This window comes from Ammospiza nelsoni, chromosome 2 (assembly GCF_027579445.1).
Source record: "Ammospiza nelsoni isolate bAmmNel1 chromosome 2, bAmmNel1.pri, whole genome shotgun sequence".
NCBI classification, from domain to species: Eukaryota; Metazoa; Chordata; class Aves; order Passeriformes; family Passerellidae; genus Ammospiza; species Ammospiza nelsoni.
In genome coordinates, this window is record NC_080634.1 from 26,068,286 (window position 1) to 26,087,294 (window position 19,009).

Here is a 19,009-nt window from a genome sequence, read left to right on the forward strand (position 1 = left end):
TTTAGGTAGATGAGGAAAAATGTGGCTCTGTTAATCAATGTAGAGGAAGTTCAACTGGCAGATGATGTGAGTGGGCTGAAATGCTTAACACCTTTTTCACTACCATTCATTCAAAATTTCAAGTGGAGAGACATGGATAATTCTTCTCTAACCACAAAGGGGGGTATGGTCTTACTCCAGAAGAAATGGCAAAAAAAAAATAGAGAGTACTAAGCTAAGTTAAATATTTTTCAAGTCATTTGTATATTAATTCATCCTGGTCTCCAATTAAGGAATTGTCTGAAGCAGACTTTGTGGCTTTGTAGAACACACCAAGAGACCAAAGAATAAATCTAGTACCTACCATGCAAAGAGGGAAGAGAAAAAAAAAAAGGAGAATAGGGAAATTCCAGACCACAGAATTTAAGCTTAATTCCCAGAAAAACTAGTGAACAATGAATCAAACCAGCTTTAAAGCACCTAAGTATAAAAGATGAGTAACACTCAACACTGATTTAAGAGCAAATCATGCCAAAACAGTCTAATTTCCTTCTCTACAGGAAAAAAAAAAAACATAGATAGCAAATGTCATATACCTTGACTTTATTTTGGCCTTTGACATCTTATATATTTTTCTATGTAAGCGAGGAGCAAAACAAGCATATCCATGGTATCACACAAATGTAAATCTATTTTGGGTAAGGGAATCCAAGCAGTAATTATCAAAATACAAGAATGCATCAGCTGGGTTTCTGCCCTAAGTTTTGTTCTATTTGACATTTTTATTAATAACCTAGATGATGGAATAGAAAACATTTTTATTAAACCTGTAGAAAAAGGAACCTAGGAGGGCAATGAGTGGCTGAATAAAATTCAAAATTACCTTGGCAAATAAAAGAAACCTCAAGAGGCACTGGATGAGATTCAACAGGACTACAGGTAATGTACCTGGGCAGAAATTATTAATGACACTAATACAAGATGGTGATAACTGAGCAGGCAGCAGTTTTTCAGAAAAGTATTTTGAGTTCCTGCAAATTATAAGCTTTATATAGGCTAGCAATATTTGACAAACAAGGAGTCAATCATCTTTTTAAGGTTTGTAACTCCAAGGACAGAAGAAGTAATCTTTCAGCTCTATGCAATTTGGGCAAGTTTCAGGCTGTAAAAAGACAAATTATGGGTTGTGCTTTTGAATTAGATGTGAAACATCCACCAAAAAAACCCCTATATTAGAGAGTAACAGAGTCTTTACAACAGAATCCAATACCTGCTAGACCCTTCCACTAGCCTGGTGCCAGCAACAAGTCTCACCAAAGGAGCAGCAGCAAATTCAAAAATATTGGTCATCTGCTCACTATCAGGGAAAGAAAAATGAATAAAAGTTATGAAACTCCTTGAAAGCAGCAGCAAAGGTAGAGTGCTGGAAATCAATTGCACCAGGGTACAGTATTTTGGTTTTTTAATAAAAACTTGACAAATTTGTTGGCACATTCATCAAGATTATACTACTGTATTAAGAGAGCAGAAAATCTAATAGGTGGGCCTCAACTCCATTTACTTTCAATGCTTTTAAACTCTTCCAAAAGCAATGAAGTTTCTTGGTACCAACACATGGGCAATGGCATCTCCCAGTTCTTTGCTGAACCCCAAGTGTGCACAGGTAGAGACACGTCTGTACTGTTCCTTCTTTCCCTTCAAAACAGACCTCCTCTACACCCTGTCACCTTCCCATCCTTCTAATGCAGATTCTACTTACAGCAGCTATTTACACAAATCACTGTCCACGCCCTTCTGCCATGGCTAATCCCATGGCACTGGTGCCTGCTTCACTGCCTCCCTGCCTTCCTCACCCCCTCAAAACGCCCTCCTCTCACCCTAATCCCGCTCCCTGCTCTGTTCCCCACGGCCCCTGCCCCATTGCCTGGGTTCTCCTCCCCTGCCATGAGGAGAAGGTGCAGACCCTGCCAGGGTCAGTGTTTTGGCAGCAGCTCTGGGGTGGAGCAGGCTGAGTTACCACCACCAAGAGAACCAAGTCACCACCTGCCAGGTTACTTGCCTGAAGCACTTCTCAGATGTTCTGGGCAAATACCTGAGGAAGAATGTTTATCATGTGGTCAGATAACAATCTTGGCAGGAGGGCTGGGAGCTTCTAGCTGTTTGAGTAGCTCAAATGTCTCAATGGATTGCTCCAGTCTGTGGCAAATACAATTAAAAAACACTGCAGAGACATGATTTCCCAAGTCAGACATCATAGCTTTTTGCCTGCCTACAAGACAGGCACCTCAGCTGTCCCAATGTGTAAGACTTCACACAGCAGTTCGTGTTACCTGGGCTGTCACTCCAGACAAAATGCCTGCTGGCACACAGATCTCCCTGAGCTCAGGACTTCACTTGGAGGCACAAAACCCTGCAGATGCTGCTAAGCACCACGGTGTCTGATTGCCAGGATCGCACACAGAAGACACAGCTGGCCGGCAGGGTGGTCTGATGCATCTCAAACCCAGAGACCCTGAGCAGGAGAGATGCGGCTGTGCTGCTTCTGCCAACACGTGGGTTGCACACAGCATGGCTGAGAGCTGTAATGCTGACAGTGACCCTATGGGCAAATCCCAAACCTCCCAGTGCCCTGCACATCTGAAAGGCCTTCACATAAAAGAACACAAAGACTTCCCACTGCTGAAAGTCCACCTGCTTGACAGAGAGCTATAAAATAACAATGACAATGTCTCAAAGAGATGTAAATACGTAGTATCTACTGCCTCAGGAAACACAGGAAGTTTGCAATTCTTTCTGAATAACAAATACAGGAATAGGTATAAAGACCTGCTCCTACTAATGTGGTGGCAGAACAGTTTGGAGAATGAGAACAAGATAAAGTTTTAACATTTCTTAAAGAAATTCAACCATTACTCAAACTCATTATTCAAATACTTCTTATACATTCAGCCTTTTTCCAAATGCACTGCTAGTAAACACAGGCATAAGTGTAGGAGTAAGCACACATATAAACTACTCTGAGTTTTTCTGTGATGACTGCAGCTAACCCTGAAGCCACTGAAATTCTGCTAATGACAAGACACAGGTCCACATTATAACAAAACTGAAATACCAGGAAGCAAATCCATGCCATAGTGACTCATGTTTCTGACTCTGACTAGTTGCTCAGTGCTGTCTGCTTCTACATTACTTGAAGCCTCAAATACCCAAATAGCTTTCCCAATATCCACATATAAAATTTCAGAAAAATGAAGCCATTTCCTTTCATGTGTGAATCAACCTGTAGATTGCATAATATCTAGTGCAAATTAACAGTGAGATGAAGAGCTTATTAAAAATAAACAAACAAAAAAATCTCTTTCATATGCCTAAGTATGACTATCCATTACTAAGTCAAACAGAACTCAAACTGATTGAAAACGTACACTGTTCAAAGACTTGGCCAAATTTGCCATGACAGAGTAAGGTAGGAACTTCCTCCATGGCTAGATTTTTCCAGTCTTGTTCATGAGAAGGCTTTTCCTTACCTACTTCAAAAGTGTTTGTTACTTTCAGAAGCTGAGGCAACCAAAGCATGCACACAACTTGATTTCTTGAACAGTTCCTGCCTTCCTACAGATAGCCATACCTGTTACTTTCATGTAAATGTCACACTCTGCAATTACACAACTTCTTAAAACAACATTTTTGGCAGAAATGTCACACTATTTATCTGGAATTTCTAAGCTCCCTAGACCAAAGAGCCTTCTGGACAACTATTATCTAAAATTGCCTTTAAGTGCATACACCAGTAGAAGTTCTTTGCGTCCAGCAGCTTCAGCAGGTGCTTCTGGGCATTAAGAACTTTGGTAGAAAAGTGGCTACTTATCTAGAAACATAAATACGGAATTGGGCAAGCAGGATGAGATAATTAGTTCTTCCAGAGCTTAAGTCTTGACAGTTTTAGGACGTATGTTTTCATATAAAAAATCTCAGAGCAGTTAGCATACCTGAACAAACACCCCTCTTTGATGCTAGCAGTGGACTACCTCCAATGAAGCTTTCAAGTCGATTACTTACTTTCCGTACTAGCCTGATCCAACTAGACCCTACAGGTATTTTCAAAATCCATCCTTATGCAAAGTTTTCCCTGTGCAAATCCAATGTTGTTTAGCATGGAGATTTTATCAACTAACTTACAATTATTCATTAATTATGAAATTTATGAATTAACAGTGCTTTAACCTTATATGTGTCCTGATGAACAAAGTCAAATTAAATAGCTGTAATACAAGTAAGGTTGGCAAACCTACTCTAAAAGATTCTTCAGAGCACAATCTCAACATGCAATTATGAGCTCCTGTTTGCATGCTGTGCATAGGACTCTTTAAGAGAGAATGAGTTTCTCCCAGGCAGCTTGTCATTACTGTGCCTCCACCATATTCTGTTCTGCCATCACAACCAAACCAACCTATCCCAAAACCCTCTTTCTCATTTTTGAACTACATTGGCGTAGTCAAATACAAGTAAAGCACAAACAGAACTTGTGAATACACTTGCTTTTCTTGTAATAATTCTAGAATTCATTGCAAATACACAGTATTTGGTGTTTTGGTACCAAATACACAAACTTCGGTATGTTTTACATGGGAATTTTTTGATGCACGAACTGACTGTAACAGAAAGCCATCCTCAGTATCTGTGGACTCTTCAAGAACTGCACAGGAAAATAACAGTATCCAAGGAGAGGGAGGGCAATCAGTACTGCTCTGTCAACAACAGGGTAATAGTTGCCATTATGATATTTCCCTCAAAGCAAACAAGCTATTGAAATTTGTTTTGTTTCAGATCCCCAGTACAGAATTAATTGCTTGGGACAGTTTATCTATCTCTTAAGCCAAGCCTGCATGGGGACATTGAGAGTGTTAAGGCAAATCAACTAAAGGTTTGACACCAATGTGCACACATTTAATTGTCTTGAAGCTGTGAGTAGATGCTCTAATTCAACAGCAAAGCTCCCTGTAGCTCCTTATTCAGTTAAACTAGATTGGTCTAAGACTAATTTACTCCTGAATTAAAGCAGTCCCCCAAGGACTCAGCACAACTCATTTTTGCATACTAACTTCATGCACTTAACCAATCTGCCTCAGCTCTTCCTGAGCTCCCCAAGCCTTATGGAGTTTTCAGCCCACAGCTAAAGGGAGCTTGGCTACTTCATTTCCGATGCTGGGAACACCAGAGTGTTTTCCTCAACATGTTACTTCCAGAACACAGAAAAAAACCACACAATTTTAAGGAGAAATTCCTTGCAATGCTTAGCTGCTTCCTGCTCCAAGGTGACAACCCATTGGATTTGGAGTCTATAATTACCTTGTTCCTCTACTCTCAGTCTTCAACTTCGTGGAAGCCAATTCTTGAAAACTGGCATATTCACACATACACAAAAAAACCCCAGAAACAGGCAATGAAAATAATGCAGGTGGACACTGATTCCAAAGTTAGATTTGAACTGTCACATCATGTTATTCAGAGGCTTCAAGCTGATCTACTGATACTGGTTTTGTTCCATGATTTGGAAATGGCAATCATATCACCAAGTTCTATTGTTTCTCATCCCAACCACTGCTGTGGTACCTCGGCACTCTCTGGGAATGAATCATATCCCATTAATTCAACGCTTTTCAGTTCAATACTAATCCTAAACTGGGGTTGAAATTTCTCAAAATATTCTAATAAAATTAGTTATAGAAATGATTTATTCTTTTTAAAACAAATTAGTTGCTTCCTTACTGTGAGAGCTCAGATTGCCATTTTATTTAGACCAAAATGTAAAGCACTTCTCAGACTATAAGCACTTAGGAGAAGTAAAGATGTCCTTCTTCCATCCAGGGTCATTAAAACTTACCTGGATGGTGGCAGTAGTTGGGGAATACTTTGTTTTGGCCTTACTGCATGGATGTACATGTTTCAGTGATGCTTTGAATGTACCCACACAGACACACTTGTGCACACACTTGTGCAGACAATGTCCCAAGGCACCTCCTAACAGTAAATTCATGGCCTGAGCTATCAGAATATGAACAGTGTTAGTGGCCCAACTGTACAGCAGCTAGCTGAAAGGAGCGTTTAGAGGAATAAACAAATATACATAATGCCTGCTGTTTCCTCTGCCCAAAATAAATTCATTCATTATAAACGAACATCATCATCTTTAGAGACTTCAAATCCTATCAAAGCTGTATTTACTGCCACTGGTTTTTGTTCAGCACGATTTGGAAACTGCAATCTTATCACCATGCTCTAACATTTCTCATCACGACTGCTGTTGCAGTACCCCAGCACTTTCTGGAAATGAACCATATTCCATGGATTCAATCACAGATCTAACACTTTAAAACACCACTCAAGCCAGGCACCACCAAAATCCAGGGGGTAGCAGGCAACATGGGATGCACTGGAATATGGATTGTTCAAATTTGCATTTTCAATTCTAGATGTTTTTAAAACAAAGTACCTAACCTGTCAGTGTCAATTAAAAAAAATCCCAATCTCAAAGGGATTAATAACAAAAATAAGTATGCAAATGGAAATGAAGCCCTCTGGACAATATTTTCATTGATTTGCTGGAGAGAAGGACCCCTAGTGTCCAGCTGGATTTTAGCCAGCCTGGAGTCTGGTGACTACACAGGATCCAGGATGAAAAAACATCCTAGCTTGTAAAATATTTCCTGCAAACACTTTCCCATCCTTCTTATTTGGAAATTGACTGATTAAAGGAAAAAATATATAAATATATTTCTGCTTTCCTAAACTAATTATTTCAAAATATAATCAAGGTATCATGTGATCACCTGGACTCTGAGGATTCATCATTACTGATGAACAGGAATATGCCTTGGCACAATAGTTTCAGTGGTTGATTATGCACTGCAGACACCTATAGATAAACATCTCTATTTGTAAAAAATGAGCACCGTCTCTGAGAGCAGTTGCTGATGAGAATTTAAAAGAAGCATCAAAAAATGTAATGCTAGAAGGATGAGGCTGCCCAGCCCTGTCATGTAGTTGCTTTGCTCTCTAAGGGGAAAAAAAATCTGCACGATTCCTTATGATCAGGGGTTTACCCATTGATTTGGATAATCATTCAAATGGCTAAACAGACCTCTAATTTGAAAATAAAAACCGATTGATGCAATCACAAACAAGTTCTGAAATTGTGATTTATAAAAAAGAGGGGAAATCTTGTTCTAAGCCAAAACACACACACAGTTACCTTTTTCTAATCAGAGCATTCATTTCTCCTCATTATGATCTCACAAGCACATTAAAATCTTATTAACATTAATTACTTCTGAGCGTCTATGCATGAGCAGCGACAGGCTTGCGTGCGTGCGCGCGTGTATGTGTGTGTGTCTCTGGATCATATCTACATTTATATACCTTGCTGCACTTTGCTTATAAAACATGTGAAAATATTGCTGCTAACACCAATTAGCTAATTTCACACACACAGATAGTAAGCTGCTGTCTCGCTGCACAGCTTATTATAGACCAGCAGACAGATGGACAGACAAACAGACGCAAAAAGCATCACGGCTCCTCCTAAATGCAAGATCTAAAATGCCTGGCACCCCCAGGAGTGTGAGTTTCATCCTCGTAAGTCTGAGGGAACAAAATGACAAAAATAATCAAAAAATAATAATAAAAAAACAGGAGACAGCCAAATATCCCATTTTCTACACAGATGGGTTCAATGATGAAGTGATAGAGACAAAGAAAAAACTGGCAGGCAGACAAGCAGCAGGCGCACAGAGAGACAGACAGAGACAGATAAACAAAGCAACAGAGAAAGAGATGAAAGCATATTCATACATATGAAATTGGGCTAAGCAATAGTAACTTCAGCCCACCAACAAGGTGAGGAAAGAAATGGCAGAGGCAAGAGTCACCATAAGCATGACTTCACATGCAAAACCCTGACACTTTACAAAACTGTTTGGGGATTCTATTTACGCCCAGCCACTAAATGCAGCGGTGCTGCTGGTGAGACTCAGCTCCACCACAAACTCCAGAACAAACACAGGAATCTACATCTACGCACCACTCTGGAACCACGCCTTCCTCTTCTTCCTCACCCTTTGTTTCCATCTAACTTCGATCCACCTCTGTCCTGCTTCTAAATCTCCTCCTCCTGAACCCTTCTCTCTGCCAGGGGTTAAGACACAAACAACATCAGCATCGCTCATTGTGCCAAACCCATGTTTATCCATCACTGGGGAATCAGCCTCTCCACAGGGCCCTTTGCAGAACCCAGGTGGACACTTACTGGTCATTTTCCTCTCTAACCAAATATCCATCTCTGCTCATCTTCTGCAACTCTGAAAAGAACTGCAACCCTGAACTGGAATTAAAACTTTCATTGACATCAGTAGGATACAAGGCTTAGAAGTGCCAAAATTTGCCTTTCAGCCCTACTACCCTTTCTTCCACTTGTGTTTTCTTCCACTGATGACATCATCAGGCAAAACACTATAAGGAGGGAAATTATTAAAGCCAAGGAAGATGGTTTCCTTATTGGGAATTTTTTTGAAATGAACATATCTTAATTTCTCATGGTAACATATGTGTTTGCATTTTCCACTCACTCCTCTCAGATCAAGAGAAGTTAAATATGGCAATAATTACTGTGTTATCCCCAGCCTTTTTTACCTAAAGGTTTCGGAGCATTTCACAAGCTGTTCGTGAAACTTCAAGGCATGCAGAAGGTTCTCCCATCACTTTAGTTCACTGCTAGGGAACAGAAGAGCAGAGGTGAACTCAGATCTGTATGAAAGTCTACAGCATACACAAAACATCCTTTTATTTATATTTTTCATATCTTCTCTTCTTGCACATGCCATATCTAAGGTCATTAAAAACAGGACCTGAATTAAAAAAAAAAGAATAAATTCAGTATCTGAAGACTGTACTCAGGATCCTTGATTTGTACTTATCTCACTCATGACTTTCTCCTATGCTGATTATTCAGAAGAACCTGCTCCCATAAAAACCCAGCACAGCTGCTGAGAAAACTACCATGAATTCAGTCAAGCAAGTTTGGGACATATTGGGTATATTCCAAACATCCAAACCAACTATGGTGCATTCTCAGTAAACCCAGCGATTCCAGGGAGCTTTGGAGCCCCTGAACACGGGCATTACTACAGTTGTTGTCTGGCACACAAGTGGTAAGTTTGGTGCACCTTGCCCAAATTCTGCCCAGCTCAATTTTACTGTGCACACACAGCAGATGTGATTACACTGCAGAGCAGGGACCATGGCACATGGCCCTTTCTGCCACAGGGAGTGGGTTCCTGAGGCAAAAAACAAGGAAGCAAATTGAACACCAATCCATTTGCTTGGCTGACTGTGCTTCTTTTGTTATGGTTAAATATACAGGTGTCCAGAATAAGGATATAGAAAAGTAAAAGCTTTATAAAATAAACAAAGAGCAATAAAGATTTGAAGCTTTACAGTTTTATACATATGATAAAGTAGGCTTTTTCCTGCATATTTCCTAAAAAATGGACCATTAAAATCTCTCTCAAATGATGCAGAATTACTTCCTCTGAGAGGAGGCAAGATTCCCTCTGACAAGGCAAGGAGCCTCAACAGTTCTGGTTAAGAGAGGTTCACTTAGAAGTTCAGCTCATTTGCTCAGGCTTCCCAAAAAGTCTGGAGAAATCCGTGGCCTGTCATTCTTCCGTGGCCTGTCATTCTTCCAGATTCCAAACTCTCCGCTGTGTTCCCACTTCACTGATCTTTAGGCACATTGAAACTTAGGAAAACAGGACAGCCAAGCAGAACTTCCCCCTACACACATCAGTGATCCCCTTCAAAAACCAAGGAAGGGCCACACAAAGATGTGAGTTCAATAAAATGGTTAAGAAGTAAGTATCTTCTAGATTTGCTGACTTAATGACTACATAGTTGTTGGCTCTTAAACCCATCTTTCCCCCAAACCCATATAGATACATAAAGGTTCATGGGACCCAGAAGGAAAAATGGTGCATCCTATAAAGCACCGCTTTGGCATTTTTGAAGTCTATGTACATCCTAATTAAATATGGTAAATGTTATGCCTCAGTAAGTTAAAAACCAAATCCAGAAACTGATTTATTAAAGTGAATGCATAACACTGAAGGTGTTTAATTACAGAAAAAAGCTAACTCTATTACCACAACAGCATGTAGAGGTAACTGTGCAGTAGGGAACATTTGTAGAATATCCCCATGTCTGAATTTAGCATGTAAAGTGGACACAATATCTTAAAGACTAAGAGGACTCAAATACAATAGACTTGAGGATCTCTAAAAGGACCCGTGCTTATCAGCAGAACAAATCTGAGAGACCGTTCCATCTAAAAAAAAAAAAGGTCATATGTGTGAGAAAGGGGAACAGGGGAAAAACGTCTGCTTAGGGGATGTAGAGGGGGGGAAAGATATTTAATGCCTTTCCCGTACAAAAAAGCTTGACTTGCCTTTCTCAGGTGGGAACTATCCCAGTAAACCTGGTCTCCATCTACTCTATTCATCTACTTTGTGAACCTTACTGTGTTGTGTCAGCCAAAAGTTCCAGCAGGCCAAGACAGCATGAGAGTACTTAAGAGGTGCACTTGGCATCCCGAGCAGCCTCAAGATCCAAACCTCTTTGTGTCCCTTCGGAGTTTAATAAGACAAGGTTTTACTGACTCCATCCTGGCTCTTATAAGCTTCTTGGAGATTACTGAAACTGGAAATTGCATATGAAAAAGCTGGTTCATCCAGTTTTTAGGAGAGACATTCATCCAATTTGCCCTTTGACCCCTGAAATGTGAGACATGCCTGAGGAGTGTTCTTTGTTATAGTCTCACTAATACATCCAGTGATGGTGAATCCATGGATGTCTCTGATAAAGGCAAAACCTTATTGTGCATTCCAGTTTTTTCTTTTGTAAACATACTAAACTAGATGAATTTGGCTCTCAAGAAAGAAAGTATTAATTGTGCTGGCTAATAAAACTTTCTGTTGCTGTCCTTCCAATCTGGTCTTCTAAGCATCAACAGACATTAAAACTGGCTCTTGGGAAGCGAAAAAATATCAGAGAGTGGTACAAACCCAAAACTTGTTTGCAAGTTTTCAAGAACTGAGATCTCAAGATCTTGAGAATCTCATTCTCAAGGAACAAAAAGTTAAAGGCAGCTATTCCTTGTACAGTTTTCAGGCGGAATATACAAGCAACCCAGCTCCTCCCACTGTTCATTCTCTGAGAGATGCCTCAGCAGCAGCACACCTGTGCTCTGCCCAGATCCAGCACCTGCAGGCTCCCATAGGCTTTGTCCCCAGGGACAAGTTTAAACAGACAAGTAACAATCCTCCTTAAATGCCTGTGCCCAAAGGACCCTTAGGGACTGTGTTGTTCTCTCCTCGTGGCACTTCTCAGACACTAACAGCCATTGCAGAGATACACTCAAGAAGTTCAGGACAATGTAACTATTTGAAGGCACGTTTGCCTTTATAGTGTCTTTAAGGTGATAGGGAGCTCCTGTCTTCTCCTGATGACTATTTAATGGATCAAGCAACACCACTGCGTAATTCAGCCAGATATAACTTTGCCTTTTGATTATTACCGTATAAAAAGAGGTGGCAGACTGGTCCAGTTTTTGAACGCTTACTTCTTGGACAAAGCTAACACTGGAGCTCATCAGGATATATCCAGCTAAGAGAAATCCAACCGTGGGAAAACAAAAAAATTGAAGTAACTTTAACTCAGTTAAGAGAGTACTTACAAAAAGTAAGCAAACAAAACACGAAAAATGTTTTTATCTTTAAAAATTCTGCTGTTAAAGACTGTGTTGACATGTTGGTATATTAAATGTATTTGGCCTCAATATCCAGTTACTGTAGAGTCTTTGTATCTCATTTTGGAAGTAGAAATAAGACTTTAATGGCAAAGAAGTCACATATGTGTCACAATACCACAATGGTGTAAAAAAAAAAAAAAGAAAAAGAAGAAGCCTAATAGTCTTTAACATAGCCAAGAATCATCTGAGCTTCCTTTGTCCATGGAACATGGTCTTTACTTTTCCAACTCCCATCTGCATGTACAATACACTGAGGAAGGAAGAAAGAAAGGCCTCACTTCCTTCTTCTCTCTATGCCTCGATTGTTTCTGATTAAAAATTGGAAATAATAATGTTGATTCAGCTACTGAAATTAGGCAAAACTAAATTAGCTACTTTCATTAAACACTGTAAAATATTTGAATAAGTTTCTTCAGAAATGCAAAGTGCTATTTATCTGTATCAGCAGCTATCTATGGCTAAACTGTCCTAGAACCTTTTGTGAGCATTCTCTCCTCCCGCTGAACTCAGCTGATAATTGTTCTTTGTTTTGAAGGACATGAGTAACTCCTTTATCTAAAGAAGCCTGGGAAAGACTTGGACAGAACTGGCACCTCACTTTTTTGGTTAATGAGAACAAAGCAAACCACAACAGCAACAACAACATCAAAAAGAAATCACACAGGGTCTCAGGATTCAACCTTTGCAGATGAAAAAAAAAAAGCATCATTTTGAATGCTAAATTCTTTGCTGCCTTTGCCTGAGCATTATGAGAATAATCACCAACACCTCGTAAAAGCAAGCCATTTCATCAAGAGCATAAGCTGAGATTTCAAGGAGAGATCTGGAAGAATCTTATTAATACACCTATGTATGCTGCCACAAGGGAGACAGTATCTAACACAGCAGAAATGAGGTCAAATGAACTGTCCTAAAGAAAAGTGTCTCCTGGTCACAAATCACTTGTGGAGTACCATGCATCATCTTTAATGCTTCAGACACATGCCAGCTGCAGCCAGTAGGGAGAAATACAAAGCTAAATTCAGCTCTTGGTTCAAAGCTGTTCTTCTAAATTTCATGGAATTGGTCCACTTTTATAAAAATGTAACATAGGGCAAAATATGACCCATAAACATTTTAACAGATACGCAGACATTCAGAAATTTCACGTGGAACCTCTTATCCTGAGAGTACAGTCCTCTGAAGAGGATTACTGTATGATGATTATTCCAGCCCACTGCTCCTACGGAAAAAGGAAAGGGCTGTGGCCTCGTCCCACTCCTCTCTGGTTCTACTCATACAGAACCCTGTTGCTAAAATTTTCTCCCTCTCTTGCCAGTGGGACCTAAGTTAGCCCCTCTTTTTGCATGAAGTTCAGACTTTTTGTCCTCATTTTCTTTGAACAGCTCTGCCCCCTGCCTGCGTCTCAGCTTTTATTTCTTCTAGCTGCTCACATTCTTCACAAACCTCCTTCCTAAATGCTCCATTTGTATCCTTCTACAACACTGAAACCAACGTTCCATAGTAACATTATTCTAGACTCTAATAACTCTTTGAAACTGCCTACAGTCTATTAAACTGTGTTCCTGCACAAGCAGACTTCCCCAAGAAACTACAGAAAAGTTCATTTTAGCTCACTTCCTTTTAGCTTTCAACCTTTTTTTACCTGCAAAAGATATGGAATGAAAGTTAAATAAATTCTGGTAGCAGAATAAATTATCACAGGGCTGGATATGGATGTGATCTAGACAAGACGGTTCTCACTCCAGCATAGAGACAGCTTTAACTGAGATAGCTCAATTACTAATAGAAGTTTGGTCAAGACAACCTAGGGCTGAATGCTGTGAAATTACATAGCTCAAAAAGTACATGCTAAATTCACCTGAGATACAACATAACACAGCCTGCATGAGAAGGGCAGACCAGTTTTACTGTCATCTAAACTACCTAAGTAAACACTAGCTCTTAACCTCCATGTGGTAAAAACCTTTCCAAAAAGAAAACAAAAAACCCAACCAAAACCCAAACCCCAAGACTTCAGGTGTCAGTTTTAGTCTGACATGCCAGAGAAAGACCACAAGTATTCAAAAGCTTCGTGGGGAGGCTAAAGGAAACCCATTAGAGTAAAGAAAGAAGCTGCAGTGCACTTCAGGGTGATAACAAGGCACAAACTCAAGAAGGAAGGATAAAACTTGCTAGTACAGCTATAGCTATCACCCTTCTATCTGCTTTCAGAAACTGATACTGCACTATGACTTTGTGCTTACAAAAATATTTAGGATCCCTGTAAAAACATTGGGGAAAAAAAGTTTGTCTACCAAAGTTTTAAGAAAATCTTGGATTGGGATCCAGTCCCCTGTAAAGAAGGACTCGGAGACTAGAAGAAAGAGCAAGTTAATTTGAGAATCCAGAAATGCCCAGCACTAGGGAGAAATAACTGAGCTTTCTCTTGTCCGACACAAAGTTGTGCATAGATGACTGTAGTGCAAAAGCACAACTGGCTTTTAATCTCATTCAGGAGCAGCTGCTTTCACAGCAGTGAAATGTTTCAGGATGAGTCTGACTGACTTGGTGGATAAATGATTTGAGGCTGGTATAGTCAAGAAGGAACCAGCTCTTTTAGGATATATCACCATCTTAAAAACACTTTTTCTATCCAATTGGAGCAAGCTTTGAAGCTTTCCAAACTTGGCCATGGCTTGGAGAGGAAAATAAAAGCAGCTTTTTCATGAAATGCCAGAAATTACAGAACAAGGCTTGGATTTCAAATGGTTCACCAGGACAGGCTGGGCCTTCATGTCACTTCTAATCACTTGTATTAGTTTAGCACCAGCAAAAGGTGCCAGATTGGTAGCCCCAGGCACTGTACTCTCTATTTATCCCCAGAGCAGGTACAGCAGGATGGCAGGCTATCACAGAGATGCCAAACCCTGCTTCAATTCCTCCCATCCAGGGACCTGGTGAGAGGAGGGTGATGAGGCCTCAGCGCTGTGACTGCCCCAGTACCCTGCACTAGGCTTCAGAAGGATGGGATCCCAAACTGCAGGGCCTGTGAAAGGGAAATAAAGGAGTATCCTCCAAGACACTGAGATACAAGGACCAGGAATCCTTTCCTTTGCATTGCATTCTAGATGTCTCAAAATGAATGAATACTTGAGAGAGCAACGAGGCCAGAGAGAGTCAACGAAGTGAGTACAAATGAGATTTATACGTGGCTTGAGTCACTCCAGACAATTAGCTACCCACCAGGCTGTTTGGTTTATTGTCCCTACTGGATAAAGATTTAATAAGCAGTCACCTAGATGGGAAACACGAGACTTGCAGAAAGGAAACTTTTCATTACCCTCCACGGAAAACTTGAGCCCAGTCCTGCAACAGCTCTGCACAGCTGATTCCCACTGGTGTGTCAACGGCTGCAAGATGAAGCTCTTTTTCATGACAGCCCACATAGGTGGGAAATATGGGAAACACAGGACCATCTTTTATTGAATAATTACCATATCAGAAATCTTCCACACATCAAAATATTCTATGGAAATTAATACAGCTTTTTTCAGGTTGTTTTTTTTTCTCTTCAGTACTCAATCTCACCCAGGACTCAGACATTTTTTCATAGCATAAAAGCACAAAATGCTGGGTTTAAAAAACTTATCTACTGGGGAAATATGCTGTGTAGGGAATATATTAAACAATTCAGTCTATGTTTGGAAAAGAAATACAGATTCATCACAACGAGGAAGGATGTTCAAGAGTATCCTGAAAAAACAGCCAGTATTCAAGCCAAAGGACAGGATGAAGTGGGCACAACAGTATAAAGCTGACAAGCAGATTCAACTGACAGTGACAGAAAGAATTGGAAGCTGCCAAAGCCTAAGCTACATTAGGGATTCTTCAGCTACTATACATATTAAAATTGAAACTAAAATCATCAATGAGAACATTTGATGAAACACCTTCAGATGGGAAAAATCCCAGAAGCAGCGACAGCACAACAGAAAATACAAACTTTGGGAAATCATAGGAAAAGGAACACCTATCAAATGTAAGGCTGGGGAAAAAAAGGCTGAATTACAGACTGAACATTTCATGACTTCTCAGTAGTCATGCCTGGTATCCAAGGCTTTAACACTCTTCATCAGAAGACTTCTTTTGCTGTTAGTACTGCTCGTTGCAAGAGAGCTCAAAGCCATTCATTTGGCACAATTTTTGTCAGGCAGTGTCCCAGAGGGTGTGGCCCGGCCTCCTGGGAATAGCATTTGTTAGTTTTAGAGAACCAGCAGAGGGAGCACATCAGCAATTAAACATGGTTTTCTTGTGTTTGTGCCTAAACAATGAGATTTTTTGGTTGGCTTTTTGTTGTTGTTTTGTTTTTATTCTCAGCATTCCTCTGTCACTAATGCCTGTGACTCACTTAGCTCTCAGATTGCTGGGAGTTCAGGAGCCAGAGCCATGGAGAATAGCAGGCTCCACATCCAACCCACATAAAATGACAGTGAACACAAGCTTTCACCTAGTTGTCTTTCTTCACTTTTCTCCCCATGTCAACCTCCATCTTACACATTCCTGACATCTTGCCCATGAAATCTTGCACTGCCACATGACAATTACTTTCACATTCCTGCACTGTGACCACTAACTTTCTAGTCAGAAAGAGAGGCATATGGATCTCTAGGGAGGAAATAAAAATCAATAATTAACTTTCAGTAAGCTGAAAGGACACTCTGAAGTCCATAACACAACTTTCCTAGTCCTACTTTTGTATCCTCAAGGGATTCATCATACAGCTATTGATGATCTTAGAAATAAGATATTAGAAAGCATGTCTTTTAGTTGAGAAGGAGAAAAAAAAGGATAATCAGTAATTCCCATGCTATATTTACCTCCAAATCAAATGACACATTATACCTGCTTGCATTTTTAGCTCTGCCATAACCCCGAGATAAATTCACTCTGAAAGTGTAACATTAAGAGGTCATCTGCAGGTGTAACTTACAGAATGGCACCATGTCTGTCCTGAGAAGGATTTCCAGTAAGTGCTCTGCAGAGGTTTGGAAGCACTGCCTGTTCAGGTTTCCTTTCTTCTTTGCTGTAGTTACCAACTGGTTTTAATTCTGACTTTCATAACCACTGTTTGATAGTAGCTCAAAGATTCTGGAAAACCCTACAGATTCTGGTTCACCTCTGGTACTGTCATTTACACCTGTGCAAACTGGACATAAAATGTTGCCTAGTGACCTGTGTCCACCCGCTGCAGAAAAGCACAAGGAAAGACCTGTGACACGAGGTACTGAAGAAGGAAGTCCTACAGACACTGCTAGGGTTTGATCAGGTAGGACTAGTTTGTGTTAGAGTCCCTATCTGCCATCAAAGATCTTGAGCAGCAGTGCCTGAGAACAGTAAGGACAGCACAAGCTGCAAATCCACCCTCCATGAGGCTGGCAGGGCAGGTTGTCACCGATGGGATGAGGCCATTCTTAACATGAAAGGATTTTAGCCTTTGTTCTGGAATAGTCCATGGCCTTTCCTCCCGTAACACCACCGAGTGCCAACTCAGCCAGCGGCTTGCTTCTCTGCGAGGTGATCATCTGCCCCTCAAACAACCTGGGACCCTCCACACTCATTTCTCCAAAGCCAACAGCCAGCTGTGAGAAGAACCATGTTTCCTTTTCGTTAAAGACAGCTTTATCCCATTAGCCCAATTTCCCATTCCTGTATTCTATCTACTTCTAGATACAGTCTTCCCTGCACGGGGTAAAAGCTGAACTTCTTTGCTCTTGCCAGCCTCAGGATGTGTAGCAACCTGCCCTGTGGCAGCGGCAGCCCTGGCTGTCCCAGCAGCTTTGGAAGAGGAGGTGGCACATGGCCCTGTGCCTCTGGTGACCATTTTACAAGACCCATCTGCAAACAGAACTCTCGCTAGCACTGGGCGGTCAAAATGCCGTCATAGCACTCGACAGAGCTGGAGGATTAAGTACAGAAGTGTAAGAAAACATGAAAGACATAAGCAGTAGTCATTCTGAAATGCTCCTATTAGAGGAGAATTGGATCCGTGCCGTTAGAACTAAACATTAACTTTTATAATAAATACTAACAAAGAATATAGTCAACACTATCAAAGGAAAAACCACCTGGACAAAAGCCTTTGCCTTTATTTACTCCTCACTGAAAGTTTAATGCATCTGCAAAAATCTCTTCAAGTTAAAACAGTACCGATCTTACAAAAGTATCTCAAAATTTGGTGTATGGTCAAACATTACTTTTCACCAAGAGAAAACTGGCATTGATAAATTGTTAAAAAGCCAAGTTATTTTTCACAGTTGATACTGTTTGTTTACTTTCTAAAATTTCCTTGGACCAAACTAACCAGAATAGAGAAGTCCGTTTCACTGTGATTTGCCATCATTTTCCCTCTGCACCACAGTGTGAATGTCAGACCCTTCAGAGGGAACAAGTTATTCTTTAACAGTAACTATTTCCAGTGCATTGTTTCAGTTTAAAAAAAAAAAAAACCTTTATAAAGGATTTGGATTCTCTAAAAGTTTTGTTAAAAAATATAAGTAACATGAAGTTAAATTTCAGTCTTTAAATTCCCATTAACATTTATGAATCTCTTTCAGCAGAAGCTCTTTACCATACAGATCGCAGTTTAAAAACAGACTGGAGTGAAACCAACTGAAATCTATAAGGCCACAGCATGCCATCAATTTCTAAACAGAACTTCTATTCAAATTATTCTGCTTAAAACCTCATATGGTCTGCAAAAATGAGCAAGGTTTTTTTGAAACGATTTAAGTAACAATTTATCTAAGACTGTAATCTCTCTTGTATGGGATTTGTAAGCCATCCCACAGAATTCTCTAGCAGGGGACACTATTCCCTATTTACATCAAAGTTTTATATAAATAATATTACAATTTTTTTAATATTCTGCAGCTGTTTTCCCTTATGAATAAGCTGGGCCTATGAAGAAAATGTGAAAATGGGGAAACTGTGAGTAATATTTATAATAATGATATATTCAACTCAGGAAATTGCTACAACTGTCTTTATCAAAATAAACAAGATGGATATTTTTTCCTCCTTTAAGAGAAAAACAACATCCTCCACTATTAAAAGTAATTTGACTCGGTATTTGTTTGGTATTTGGATTTAACTGTCTTATATCCCATCTTTGGTCCTGCTAAAAAAATA

At 40.1% G+C, this 19,009-nt stretch overlaps 1 protein-coding gene across 2 annotated transcripts in view; it reads right to left on the reverse strand.

Moving 5' to 3' along the window:
- ZBTB20 (zinc finger and BTB domain containing 20) overlaps positions 1-19,009 on the reverse strand; it is a 473,031-nt gene that overhangs the window by 422,576 nt on the left and 31,446 nt on the right. The window contains exons 1-2 of one of the 2 annotated variants that reach the window (XM_059466193.1): positions 8,668-8,717; positions 8,060-8,163 (exon numbers count right to left, since the gene is read on the reverse strand). The gene's annotated coding sequence lies outside the window, so the exon portion shown is untranslated. Of the gene's footprint in view, positions 1-8,059; positions 8,164-8,667; positions 8,749-19,009 lie in introns of those variants that run through there. The other variant, XM_059466192.1, reaches the window with a different exon arrangement.